Below are 13,289 nucleotides of genomic sequence, written 5' to 3'. Positions count from 1 at the left end.
ATATTTTACATATTTTCCACTTGAATCATTGGATATTATTAGATGATGTCTTAACCCCCTGTTATGGTGACATTAAGAGCACATAAAGGAAGTCAAAGGGAATTAAAACATTTCGTATTACACTGAAAGTCATGTATTTCTTCACTGTTAAATATGTTGCTACATTAGGTAATTAAAAGTAGCAGAGAGAGTGAAATGGCCTCACTGCTGAGACACCTTAATCTGGCACTGGTCCAACACTGAACAAATTAATGAGATTTTAATCTGCATGGAAGATAACGTTTGTTTACTCAAACCATGACAGCCAAATGTAGTTGTTTTATTTATATATATTTTTAGGAGATCATTTACAGTACTTCTTGAAGGCGTTTGCATGTTTGCAATTTTTCTCCCCGCTGTACAAAAGCTGTAAAGCTAGATTTAAGATTAACCTACACATAAGCCATTTAGAAAATTGCTTTTGCTTTAACCGGGAGGGGTTTTAGTTTCCTAGTGGCACAGCTTTTGTGTGATGGTTGGAATTTTTTTTTTCCTGATCTCCTAATGTAAACCATGCTGTGTATCTCTGGCAAATAAAAGCCAATGCCTCATACTTAAGTGCCAATGGATTAGAGCTGATGGCGACCTGCAAATGTATTGAATACCAGCAGGAGTGGTTGTGTATGAGGATATAATTGCCTGTTTTACTTCACTCTCAGATGGCCCAATGAGGTGATCATTTGCTCCCTTTACTTGTGGGTGACTCAAGCAATGATTAGATTTCTTTCTTTCTATTTTCTCATCCAAAAATGCTCCCCCACAATGGAAAGAGGATGCACTTAGCATGATAATATAGACTGACAGGCTTTTTGTTTTTTATGGCACTCACACTGCGTTAAGCAATATCTATGCCAGTGTGGGACAAGACGTGTTGCTGTGTTAGTCGCAATAGCAAGCGCTTGCTGTTTTAGAGGTCAAAAGTTTCAGAAGCTAGATTTGAGGAAACTGGTTTGATGGAATTAGTTTAGTCAGTAAAGCCTCTATAGGGAGACTGTTGTTACAATTTTCTTTACCCTACAGTACACACTACTAAAATATACAAAGTCATGATGAGGCTCTGACTGCATCCTGAATGAATATTGACTTGAGGTCCAGATATACAGTTACATGTTATGTTTCTTATTTTGTCTCTCTATTGATCTGCACGCCTTGCACTTTTCAATTATGCAGTTGAGTTGATGGAATTACAGGTACAAAGAAGCAAAATTGAGGCTAACCCTGCATAATAAGACTACTATTGAATTTTATATAATTTCTTTAATTATAGTCTTGCAATGTCAGGTAATATTACATCTTTTCAGACTGACAAAATATATATATATATATATATATATATATATATATATATATATATATATATATATATATATATATATATATATTAAAACCTATTGCTGCCAGTTAACTTCAGAAGTCACCTGATTAGAAAACAGTTTTGCAGCGTGCAATTTCATCCCCATATTTTTCCAAGACGTCAGAGGTTTTTAGTGAACATGAATAAACAAGCAGCATCATGAACAACAGCAGAGAGATGAAATCTGGCAAGAAGTCCGTGGCATCTCTGGAGGACCTGCACCTAAAGTGAAAAGAATCTGTTGATGAGACAACCAGTAATTAATCACGGCACAAATGTGTCCCTTAAGGAAGAGTGACAGAAAGTGGTTGGTGAAAGAAAGCCTTTTTGCTCCTTAAAATATTCTGTTGTTCAAGTCACATGTAGAGATGATGATAAACACGTGGAAGAAGGTGCTCTGGTCACACATGACTAAAATGCAACTATGTAACTAATCCGAATGTCTTGCGTGGCAGAAAAATAACACTGCAGATCACACTGAGCAGACCATCTGCTCCAAGAGTCCTGCTATGGGGAAGACTTTTTTTCTCAACAGCAACAGGAAAGCTGATCAGTGTTGATAGGATGATAAATGGAGCTAAACACAGGGTAATCCAGTAAGAAAACCTTTTAGATGCCTCTAAAGACTTGAGACTTTAGTGGCTGGAGGTTCACCTCCCAGTAAGACTACAAGCCTAAGCTTAAAATAGATTTTTTCTTTTTTGTATTATTATGGTTTCTCAGTATTCAAAAAACATGTAATTGTAATGTTATCACTGAATAATGCAGTATTATCCCAATGCCACCAGTGTTCAAGAGCTCTACCATCGCTGTCACTAAACTGGACATTAGATGTGGGACATGAAAGTCCATCCAACTGACTGGATTTGTTCATAGTTATTCAGAGCATACACGCATGACACTGAAATTGTAATAACCTACCAAATATTTCATTAATGCATTCCTTTGTTTTAGTAAAATGTCAAAGTTATGCTGTGATGACATTTGCTATTTGACATATTTTGCAGAAGTGTATATCAAAGCATATTCATGTGCTGTTTTGGCCCCATTTGAAGTTCTTACACTAAAACCGACTGTGACTTTTAAGGAAGACTTGAACATGGTCATTTCTTGATGCTCTACATCCAGTTTAACTGAGCTTAAGTCATACTGCAAAGAAGAATGGGGAAAAGTTTCAGTCACTGGATGATGGCACCCGATATCCTGAAAGCTTTGCTGGTCCTATAAAGTTTAAACTCAGAGAGGGCTGAATGCATGTGCATTTCACGCTTTTTAGAGGTAATCTACTTAATAATTCGATAACTTCTGAAGGCAGTAAAGTGCACTGCATTTTATTTAGGTACTTTAGATTAAAGAGGGCCAAAAATAAGCATGCATCTAAATTTTTATGACATAAAATGCCAATAAAATGCATTAAGGTTTGTTGTAACTAGATAGAAAATTCATAAATTCTAGGGGTTTATTTCTTTTGAAAGTCTTTGTGTTATGCCTGGTGCAACAACATAACACCAGTTAAGGTGATAACCTCCATCTGTCAAGTCATCAAGTTAATGCTGTCACCTTTAGTGGCACTATGTTCTTTTGCTGCAAGTGACTGAAGGCAATTATATTGACATAAAAACTGTCACAATTATCTCAACTGATTGCAAAACTACATAATAATAGTGGCGGGTTCAACTGTTGCATTTTTATCTTTGTTTGTACAAGTTTGGGGGAACAATAATTGCTTTAAGGAGGATGCACTCCATAACGCGCGCATACAAATGGCCACCGCTCGGTGACCCCCCTCCGACAAAACAAACTGAAAAACATTGAGCACAAAATCATAACACTGGAGTGGGCTTAACTGAAACTGCAATTGGACGAACACTCTCTGCAGACATGCGGATGCTGCCAAGATGAACAGGTGCTCCGAAGACTTTTCAGATGGAGATAGCTTGGCAGAGGTGATGCAACCCTCAATGAGATGAGGTGAATTCTCAAGTGGGAAACACACTTTCAGGGTCCTGTTTTGCTGCTCAGACCTCCAGCACATCAATATCATAAGTGCGCACCGAAAATGCTGCAAGAAACATTGATAGAGAGCAACGAGCCACATCTACTATGTATCTGGTGATGTGTGAATACAGCATAGTAGCGGATGTGTTATGTAATACGAGCAGAGGGAGTTTTATGGTCGAGGACAGCAGATAGTGGTTTGATAGTCTTTCCACAGGGAGCATAAATATATCCGTTCACTTTCTCGGTCTTTCTTTCTCTCCCTGCTTTGTCCATTCCTCTACTCCTGTCATTAATGTCTAATGAAAATTGATATGTGTGTGTGTGTGTGTGTGGGCGTGTGTGCTTGGATGTTGACCTGCTTGCAGAGGAGATGAGTGCACAGATGCCAGTATGCATTGAGGACAAATGAGAATTGCTTGAATGCACATAAGCAGTCTGAAAATAAGAAGTAGTACAGATAAATAAACAAATACGGCTTTGGGTTGAATCTGTATTTGAAGGACTGGTAATTCTGAAGAAATAATCCCCCAACAGTGTCAAGTGAAACGATAAACTTCAAGTCCCCCAAATTTTTAGAAGAAAAAGTGCCAAAATAGTTTGCATTGACTGGATTTAATACCTGAATATATGACGCTGTTCCCCATTACTTACAATTTAAAGCCTCTTTTAATGTTAAGTCATGCCAAGTTGTGCTCTTTATGGGCCGTTTTATGCGAGCATCATAAATAACGGTGCAATGTGTGTGAGTGCTGTATGTAGGGCGAATGTTGCTAAGAGAGAGTTGTGAATTTTTTATGCGAGCCTAAAACAGCTTTGGTTCACAGCCACTCAGCATGAAGCAGGAACATCTTCTCTCACTTTGTGCTTGCGTCTGTGATTACATTTGTGTCTTTGCATCTATGTGTCTGTGTGAGGGCACACATGTGCATTTGTAATCAAGTAAAGGAAGTTTGTAACGTTCTAATTATCAGGTTCTTTTTGCAAAGTACCTGCCTGGTTTTTTTTTTTTTTTTGGCTTGTTAGTTTTGGTTGCAAAAGTAAAAACCTGAGATGATTCTGGATGCTAAATCTTCTAAAATCGATTATTCAGCTATTTGTTGTTTCTCAAATGTTGCTATTACTAGAAATGTAATGCTTTTAACATTTCAGTTAACGGTTACCCAGATATAAGTTAATGTCAATCGACGCTGCTTACACAAAAAGTCAATTTTAGCTCTTGGGAAACGCATTATTCAAAGGCTCAGAACAAAACAGAATAGATTATTAGGTTTTGGCATATTTTTTGCAGTAAATTAGAATTTGATCATCCTCGGTGGCCTGCTAACTGACAGCTGAGACATCAGCCCATTCTTACTTACATCTGAGCTGCCGTAGGGTATCCAGTAATTGGTCCTCCAGCTGCCAGTTTGGATTCTATATTTGTCCTGCACGTGCCGTATTTATTAGTCTTGCTCTATTTTCTCCCAGTAAAAACACAGCGTATTATAAGTTTTTAATTTTGTAGTTAGTAGACACAGTTGAGTGGTGTCTTGGGTCATCCATAACGCTTTTGAGTTAAAAACACAAGTGGAAAAGTTAAATGGAAGAAAAAATAAAAAATATCTATTACATAATTTAATAAAAAAAACTTTTATATTTTATTTTTGAAAACCATACCAACAAAAGGCAAACAGAGTTCAATATAAGTTCCAAACAAACCTATTATATTGTCTTCAGAGTAGCTTTAAGAATACCATTAATAATTTGAAGAAAGATGTGTCTCAAGAATTATATGTTGGAACTTATTCCAAATATTTAGGGTAAATAACTTCCATGTTGAATATATCTATTTTCCTTGTTTCAGAATCTGTTGAAATCTGTCAAAAGTTGCTCGTCCTCTATGCGTTTCACAAACGGGAGTTTTTCAGGTTGATTCCTGTGCGTCTTGTGATGCCAGTTACCCAGATACACACAAAACATAATTGAGTATTTCTCTGTAGCCTTTGTTTGTACTTTGTATTTTGTGGAATGCTGCATTTGGAAACTCCTATTTCAATACCCTTCTGTGTTTCATGGCATTGTGAGAAAATACACTAATGGATAGTATTTTTAAAGAACTTGCTGTCTGTGTTTTATTGTTCAGCCAATAACTGTGCCTGAAGGAGTAGATAATACTTGTGCTGAACAATTAACCTTGTTAAATAATGAAATAAATGAAAAATGCTTTTTTTTTTTAGGCCTGATGTTAACAAAATCCACAGCCTTACTCATGTCATTATTGTGACTTTTTGTTTCACTCCTTTGCAATAATTGGTGTAAAATTAACCAGTCCCCAAGGGAAATATGCCTCAAATCATCAGCATGTTGTGTAGTCATGCCATTGCTTCCACTTTACATGAACAAATAAAATGTGACACGCTATGGTTGTACTGTTAATGTTGCATCAGTTTCAATATTTCATTTTCTGTGCAGAGGCTATGAAAAAAGCCAGCTGTGTACCTCTGCTTTCAGACTATCCTCTGTTCAAAAAGCTGCCTTTAATGTAATAAATTAATAAAAGCATTATCATTGTTCTAATTATTTCTGTCTAAATTTTGTGTTATGTTGTGATTTTTTTGTTTTACTTTTGCATATGTGTGTATTATGAGTCTGGTATCATTGTTTTCCAATTTGTGTGTTCAAAGCTGAGCGATTGCAACCATTTACAACATTTAGCTACAATGGATATAGAAAGTTAAAGTAACAAACGTGGTCATGTTTTTATGATTAGATTTGAACTGTTGTCCCATCAGTGAATGTAAGTAATGAGGCACTGAACAAACAGAAGACAAACCGAGTCATTGAGTCATAAATTGATTTGTCAATTGATTAGGTTAATGTGTAAAAGAGATTGGTTTGCATAGACAAAACCCTCAAACTCCTCGGAATCACTGCAGCACAGCCCAATAAACTTATTAAATTTACAGTAGCTGTAAATCTTTGAGGATTATGTAAATTGATATGTGTGCATTATTCTGTAAAAAAAAGAAAAAAAAGAAAATGAGAGCGTTCTACATTGTTACGTTTTATTACAATTTTGGATTACGTAGCTTGTGTTGGATTATTTTTTTTTTTTAATGTTGCTCAGGTATCATGACCTAGACTCTTGATTAAAACGGTTAAAAATCAACACAGATTGTCTCGTTGAAGGGCACTTCCTTTGTATTTTCAATCTGCATCCGTTAAACACCTGCTTCATCAGCCTTCCATGTTATCAACACAATTTCCAAACCATCCCACAGCGTTTATGACTCATAAAGCAGAGGGAACTGAATAGATTTTCAGCGTTTTCTCAGTTAAGAGCCAGATTTGAGGGTTCTTGTAAAGCTTTTCTCCCTTGGTGTGCAATCAGAAGATCACTAAGACCAAGAGAAAATGGGAGCTTGAGGTGGAATGATCCATAATTGGTAGATCAGAGAGAAATCTTTGTGCAAAGTGGAGTGCTTTGTGTGTCAGATTGTGAGCCAGGTGATTTTGCTTTGAATGTATGTAGATATGGATGTTCTCTTTAACATGTCTTTGAGAAAACAAATGACTAGAGTTGGATTAATGGTTGACTTCAGTAGCCTGAGCTAGAGTTCCTAGAAGTTACGTTATTTTTTCTGGATGAAATGATAACTTGCCTGATGATGCTATATTCTTACTACAATTTAGCTGGAATATCTTAGAAAACCTTGTTGTCATTTACGTGGGTATGAAAAATGACAATCTCAAACTAGGATTCTTTAATCTTTCAAACCCATTTCCAGCCTCAAATCCTACACTAAAATCTGATGCTACAAGGACTGCTTGACACAGAATGATATATTTACTTACATACTTACATATATATATGTAAGAAAGAAAAAAAAAGTATATGTATAAACTTATTTTGAGATAAGTTACATCAGCCAAAGACTGATTAAGAGGCTGTCAAGGATTTTGGAAAATAAGGGTCTTGGTAAAAACTCAAGAAAAAAAGTTATGATCACATTGCCGTTTAAAAAAAAATTAAGCATCATCTTTGGAACTTTTTTCTAATTCAAGAGGCCTGAGAGAAGAGCACATTTATAATGTGCAGTAATAAATGACAAACAATGAAGTTGTTTCAGCCCCAGGCTTTAATGGAGCATATCTGGCCGCCTGAAAAGGTTAGTTCAGAAACGGGGTTTGAAGGAGTTGTGCAAATCAGAATTGGCGAGAAGCTGAGCAGCTTGTCCGCTACTGCCATTTTTTGTAGTGGACAATTAAGCTGGCAGATGGGGTGAGATTGATTGCAGACCTGCTAGTATCACTGTGTATCTTAGTATGAATGTGCTCAGGAAGACACAGAGGGGCAAAGTTGTCGGCAGCCATGAAGGTGAGAAGTACAATTTTATAAATGACTATAACTGATGCAGAGAGCGAGTAAAGCTGCTGTCAGACATTGGGCAATGTGGTTGAAGGTATTCTGGAAAACCTTGGGTGCAGTTGAGGTTTGAATCTGTGAATGGACAAAAACCCCCCTAAAAACTGTGGTTAGAACAACCACAACAGAATGCAACCAGAGGTTACCAGAACCGTGGCACGCTTGGGTGTGAGAAAAGGGTGCGGATGTAGAATAGTATGTAAATGGAAGGAAACTGACTCCATGAAATTGTGTATGTTGGATTACCGCGATAGGGTACTTTTAACAATAAAACACAAACTTTTAACCTGGTTGGTAAGAGCAACAGATGAACTATCAAGAGAAACAGCTATTTGTTTTGACCCCATTAGGTTTTGGGATGCTGTAAGAGAACTAGGATGTGATTTAATTTAAGTTATGAAATCCGGAGAGGCTCGAGCACATAGCCTTGGGCTGTGCCAGTAGATATAAGGATGGGTGAAACTGAAATATGTGAGTTTCATCATTTGAGCTCTAACAAATAAATATAGTTTAAATAGATAGGATTTAACCCAAATCCTCTACAAGAATAATAATCAAACCTCTGTCATTTCAGATTTTACCCCATGGCTACGTTTTTCAGAGTGGAAAGAAATTGAAGTAATATGCAAAGCCAAAGCCATTTCAGAGAGACAGGTAGAGAAGATGGAGTGCTTTGGGGGGAAAAAAAAAGAACAACTCTAAACAGTGACATTTAAATACCATATTTGACTTGAGGGTTTCAATATGCCATCAGTTTGTAGAGTTGATGGCGGTTTATTTGGGTTGTTTCCTTCTTCCTGTTTTAATTTGTTCCTTCAAGGCAATATTAAAATCCCATGAATACACATAAAGCTTGGCAGAGAAAGAATAATAAATAAAATGACATTATCAGCTCCAGACTTTAACTGTTACTCTGTATCTTACTGTATCTTAATATTTCCTCTTTTTCTCATTTAGCAAAAACAACTCCTGAAACGCTTCGGCTTGTTTTGGTTGAAGTTATAAATGATCCCTGGCTGTGAGCCAGAGCTGTTAAAGTGACAATCTGAAACCATTTGCAGAGAATTATTTTAATACTGGATGCCACTACAGGCTTGTTTCTAAAGAAGTGTGGACAACAATGTAGAGTTTAAATAAAAATGAAAACATTTGACTCTCAAACATTACCTAGTAACGAAACAAAAGGAAGTTATAAAGTTAGGAAACTGAACAACATTTTGATATTAGATGCTGATATGTGAGCAATAAAATATGTTGCTAAATACATTTAGAAGTATTTTTCTCACACAGATTACATCAAGAAAATGTTATTCTCAGAGCTCTTTTTAATTCAACCAGAACAGCTTTAGATGGCCTTCTCCATATTATGCCAGTCTTTCATGTAGTTCAAACCTGTAAGTCTTTAAGCATATTTGACAGATTTAAAATACAATGTATTTTAATGATGTAATGTACAATATAGCTCCAAACTGCTGTTAAAAAACTATAGCTCCAATTAGCTCAGAATTGATTTTGAAAGTCTCCTAATAATTGCTTGTTTTTATGATGGAAAAACCCCAAATTACACTGATATAGACTCCAGTTGACCTCTGAGGCAGAGCAGGAGGGAGGCTGAGGAGAACCATGATAACCGAGGATTCACACAGCTCTATCACTCCTAAATAGTTTTCACATTTTGTCACATTAAAGCTCCAAACCTTAATGTGTTTTATTTGGATTTCATTTGACAGACTAACACAAATTAGTAGAATAGGTGTGGCAGAAAATGTATTCTTTAAGTAGAAAATATCACAACAGTATGTGAATTTGTATATTGTATCACTAATACTGTAACTAAAAGTCAGCATAGCCTGAGAGCTCAGGAGTTACCTCACTTGTTACAGTGTAACCTTTTTCTGTAAAGGCCTCAGAGGTTTATTTAAGAACATTAATGGACATCTAGCATCACAAAGACCAAGAAACACAGCGAGATGATCAGGGATAGCATTATGGAGGAGTTACATCAGGGCTAGAGTATAAAACAATGTTTTAAGCTTCAAGCTATTCTATTTATCATCCAGAAATGGAAAACCCATAGCACAACTGCTTACATAAAAAAGTGTACAAAGTATTCAATCACAGGAGCTGAGTACAAATGCACATCTCACTTTTAATAGTTTTATTTTGAAAAAATGTTCAAAGCTTTCAAAAGGTATTGATACTTTCACATGACACTTTTTGAATGTTGACTTACCAATCATGCTTATGAACACTTGAGCAGATTGACCCTCAGCACTCATGTGTGTCAGTGTCCTTGGGTAACATACTGAACCCAGATATTGGCTCCCATTTATCCAAAAGTGTGTGTCTGCAGAGAAAAAGTCTGTAAAGCTTCATCCAGACTTGAAAGAGCACAACAGCTCTGTAACGAAAGTGAGCTGCTACTTGCTTTAAGCCATTCCAGCTAAATACGTCTCCCACAGCTGGACTCTTTAGGCGTGTCTGTCAGGGTTATGTAATGGTGCAAGGAAGCTTGTGCATTCAGATAGAGGGTGACTCAGACATCATCTTAGTCTAATAATTATTTCAAGTTCAACATTTTCTAAAAGATTATAGAAGTGCCCTGAACCAGATCTGCTAACTGCATGCTCTGTCATGATGGTGTTAATGAGCACAGAGACAGTAGGTTTAAAAAAAAAAAGAAAAGCAACTTTATACAACGTACAGTGGTATTTTAAATTAATCTGTTCACATGAAGTGCACGCTGTCTGTATGTTCACATAAAATACTGAAAAGTTCTTGCTCTCTCCTTGTTTATAACTCTGTCCCCGCTCGCCTTACTCCTTCATTACAGCACACACCATCTGCAGTCAAACCGTGCCCATGCAGTCTCCACTTCTAACACACCATCCAGTCACTTCTTGTGAAGCTTTGCTCCTTCCCACACACCGTCAACAGTGTATAAATTCCCACTTGCCTGCTTGTCTCTATGCCTTGATGTTTATGGTGTTGTGTCTGTTTATTGTAGAAGCTTGGTGTGTTGCCTCCCTCATAGTTTCCAGGTCTATATCTTAACTGTTCTGAAAGGAACTGCATAGACGTAGCTTTAAATGAGTGTACGGCTTTTTTTTTTCTGGATTCCAGAGATTCTGAGCTTGCCATATAATGACAATTGCGCAGCAAGTCTTTAACTACGAAACCGAAAAAAGAGAAATCTTATCTTCACTCAGTATCACGCTCAAAGCAAGTTCTTGGTCTTTAGATATGTCTGTCTTCCCAAACTTGTAAAGACACTTCTCTCACTCACAAATTTGCCTTCCCAGTTTTCATCACTGTCTGTTTGTCACTGGCATTCACGCTCTCATTGCTGTCTCTTTTATCCCCCTCCGCCCCGTCACACTCTCTCCCTCCCACCTTCATGCCCTCTTTTGTTCCATTTCAGGTCTTTGATGTTTCTCAAATGCTGAAAAGATCACACTAACTTTCTCTCTTTGTTTCTCTCAGGCTGTGCCCAACACACGTGTGCACTCTCGCCCTCTGCTTCCACAGAAGCATCCATCTACCCCTCCATCACTGTGTCCCCTCCTCTCAGATCCCTCATCTCTCTTTGAAGTCATCAGAGCCCTGTGCCTCTCCAGTCAGCTTTTATCCTCACATACAGAAAAAGAGAGGAATGCATTTAGACTCTGCTGGAGTACAGTAATCTGTCCTCTTGTGTGAAGTGATTCACTTGTGACTCACAGCTTTATTGGGAGCTTTCCCTAAACAAACAACCATTGGACATAGCGTTTTCCGTCCAAATGGACTCTGGCTGTAACTGAGAATGCGAGCCTGATTGTGCCCCTGCAGCTTGGTGACCCTCTCCACAATGAGGTGTTGTTTTCCTAGAAGCAATCATGTCTCAGCGATTAGCCTGCCACGACTGAGTGCCAATTCACATATCCAATACAGCAGAAATAATAAAAGCCAAATCACTCCAAAGGGTACATTTGAAAATGGTAGAGACATACTGCATTTTCATCTTACAAAAAAGACAGACTTTTAGCCTAAAATTGTGTTTATATGCACCTTTAGCTGCAACCCACTGATTCTACCAGTTGCACTGTTAGTTTGTCAATATTAAAATGCAGTCTAGTCTATGAGCCATTGTGACTTAATTTGTTTTTGAGCTGAGTATTAGTTGTCTAGATGTGAAAAAAAATGTTTTCTGTTTTGCCATACATTTTTCAATTAAATTCCAGAAGGAGCTGGGCTACAGACTCTCCTAAGTAGCTTAACATATTGCTCAATGTCAGTAAAACATAATATTGCATGTTTTAGACTGATTTAACTCAGTAAATTTTAACCTTATAAATATCAACTTATACATATGATGCTATCTTGGGGTGCAATTGACACTGAAACATTTATGTTTTCTTTTTCTTTTAATGGTTGTGACATCCACAGTGACATAATAATGATGATGGCACCCTGGAATACCATTTCCTTCAACAACATTAATAAATTGAAGACATAACACTATATTGTTCAGCAAAGATTAAAGGTCTAAACACTCAAACCTTTTTAATGTTTGTGATTCTGAGTTTTTTTATTTAGAAAACTGGATTTTAGGTGATTATTTTTTATGTTTTGAGTCAATATCCCAAACTAAATGTTGAAACAGCTTTGAACTATGCAGCCAATATGACTTAGTGAACAATAGACAGTGACAATAGACAGTTCCCTTCCTGGTTCTTGAGAACATTTACCTCATACTGAAGGATCTGGTTCATTGCGATCCTGGAAATTTCCACTAGTCCGTAGTAGAAGGGATATTTTTATACACTCTTTGTAATTTAATCATCTAATGCATAAGAAAATAGGGTTGAACATTAATGATTAGCTGTGAAAACAATATATTAACGCACATCTTGTACATTCATAAAATTTAGTAAAAAAAAAACAAACAAAATAAAAACACTAAACATGGCAACTATAGAGAGTCGCTAAATTTCACTTTAAAACAATATTTCCTATTATCTTCCTTTGTGAAATAATATAGCCGGCAGCCAAAACAAAGCAACTCTACCACAGCATTCATTAGTTGTTTGTCATTATTTCATTCCTTTTGGCTCCCAGACACTGACTGCTGAAAGTGACTCGTCTGCTAATTGAGAGATGGCATTCCTGTGGACACTGCTGCTGTGTGCAATGGTTGTGCTTTCTCCTGCCCTCTGTTTTGTTTCTGCTGTGTTATTCGCTGGTGGCTGTTTTGATCAGAATCCCAAGACCACCATGCCAGCCGTCTGTCAAACACAATTATCTCATAACACGTCCACGATGTGTCCAGAACCCCTTTAGCTAGCAAAATGGCAGAGCATGATTGTTTATACGCATGCGTTAGCAAACATCTGCCCATTTCAAAAAGAAGACTGTGCAGTCTGTGAAAGCCTGCACAGCAATATTCAAGCATCTTTCTCCTGAATATTTTACTTATGAATACACATATGCAAAGTGTAAAGGCTTATTCTT

General features: G+C 37.0%; 1 protein-coding gene across 1 annotated transcript in view; it reads left to right on the top strand.

Annotated features, from left to right (window-relative positions):
- The window catches only part of rgs7a (regulator of G protein signaling 7a), a 55,868-nt gene that overhangs the window by 2,795 nt on the left and 39,784 nt on the right, over window positions 1-13,289 (top strand). The gene's annotated exons all lie outside the window — the stretch shown is intronic.

This window comes from Gambusia affinis, linkage group LG13 (assembly GCF_019740435.1).
Source record: "Gambusia affinis linkage group LG13, SWU_Gaff_1.0, whole genome shotgun sequence".
NCBI lineage: Eukaryota > Metazoa > Chordata > Actinopteri > Cyprinodontiformes > Poeciliidae > Gambusia > Gambusia affinis.
The sequence above is the reverse complement of the archived record's forward strand: the minus strand, read 5'-3'. Positions and strand labels throughout refer to the sequence as shown.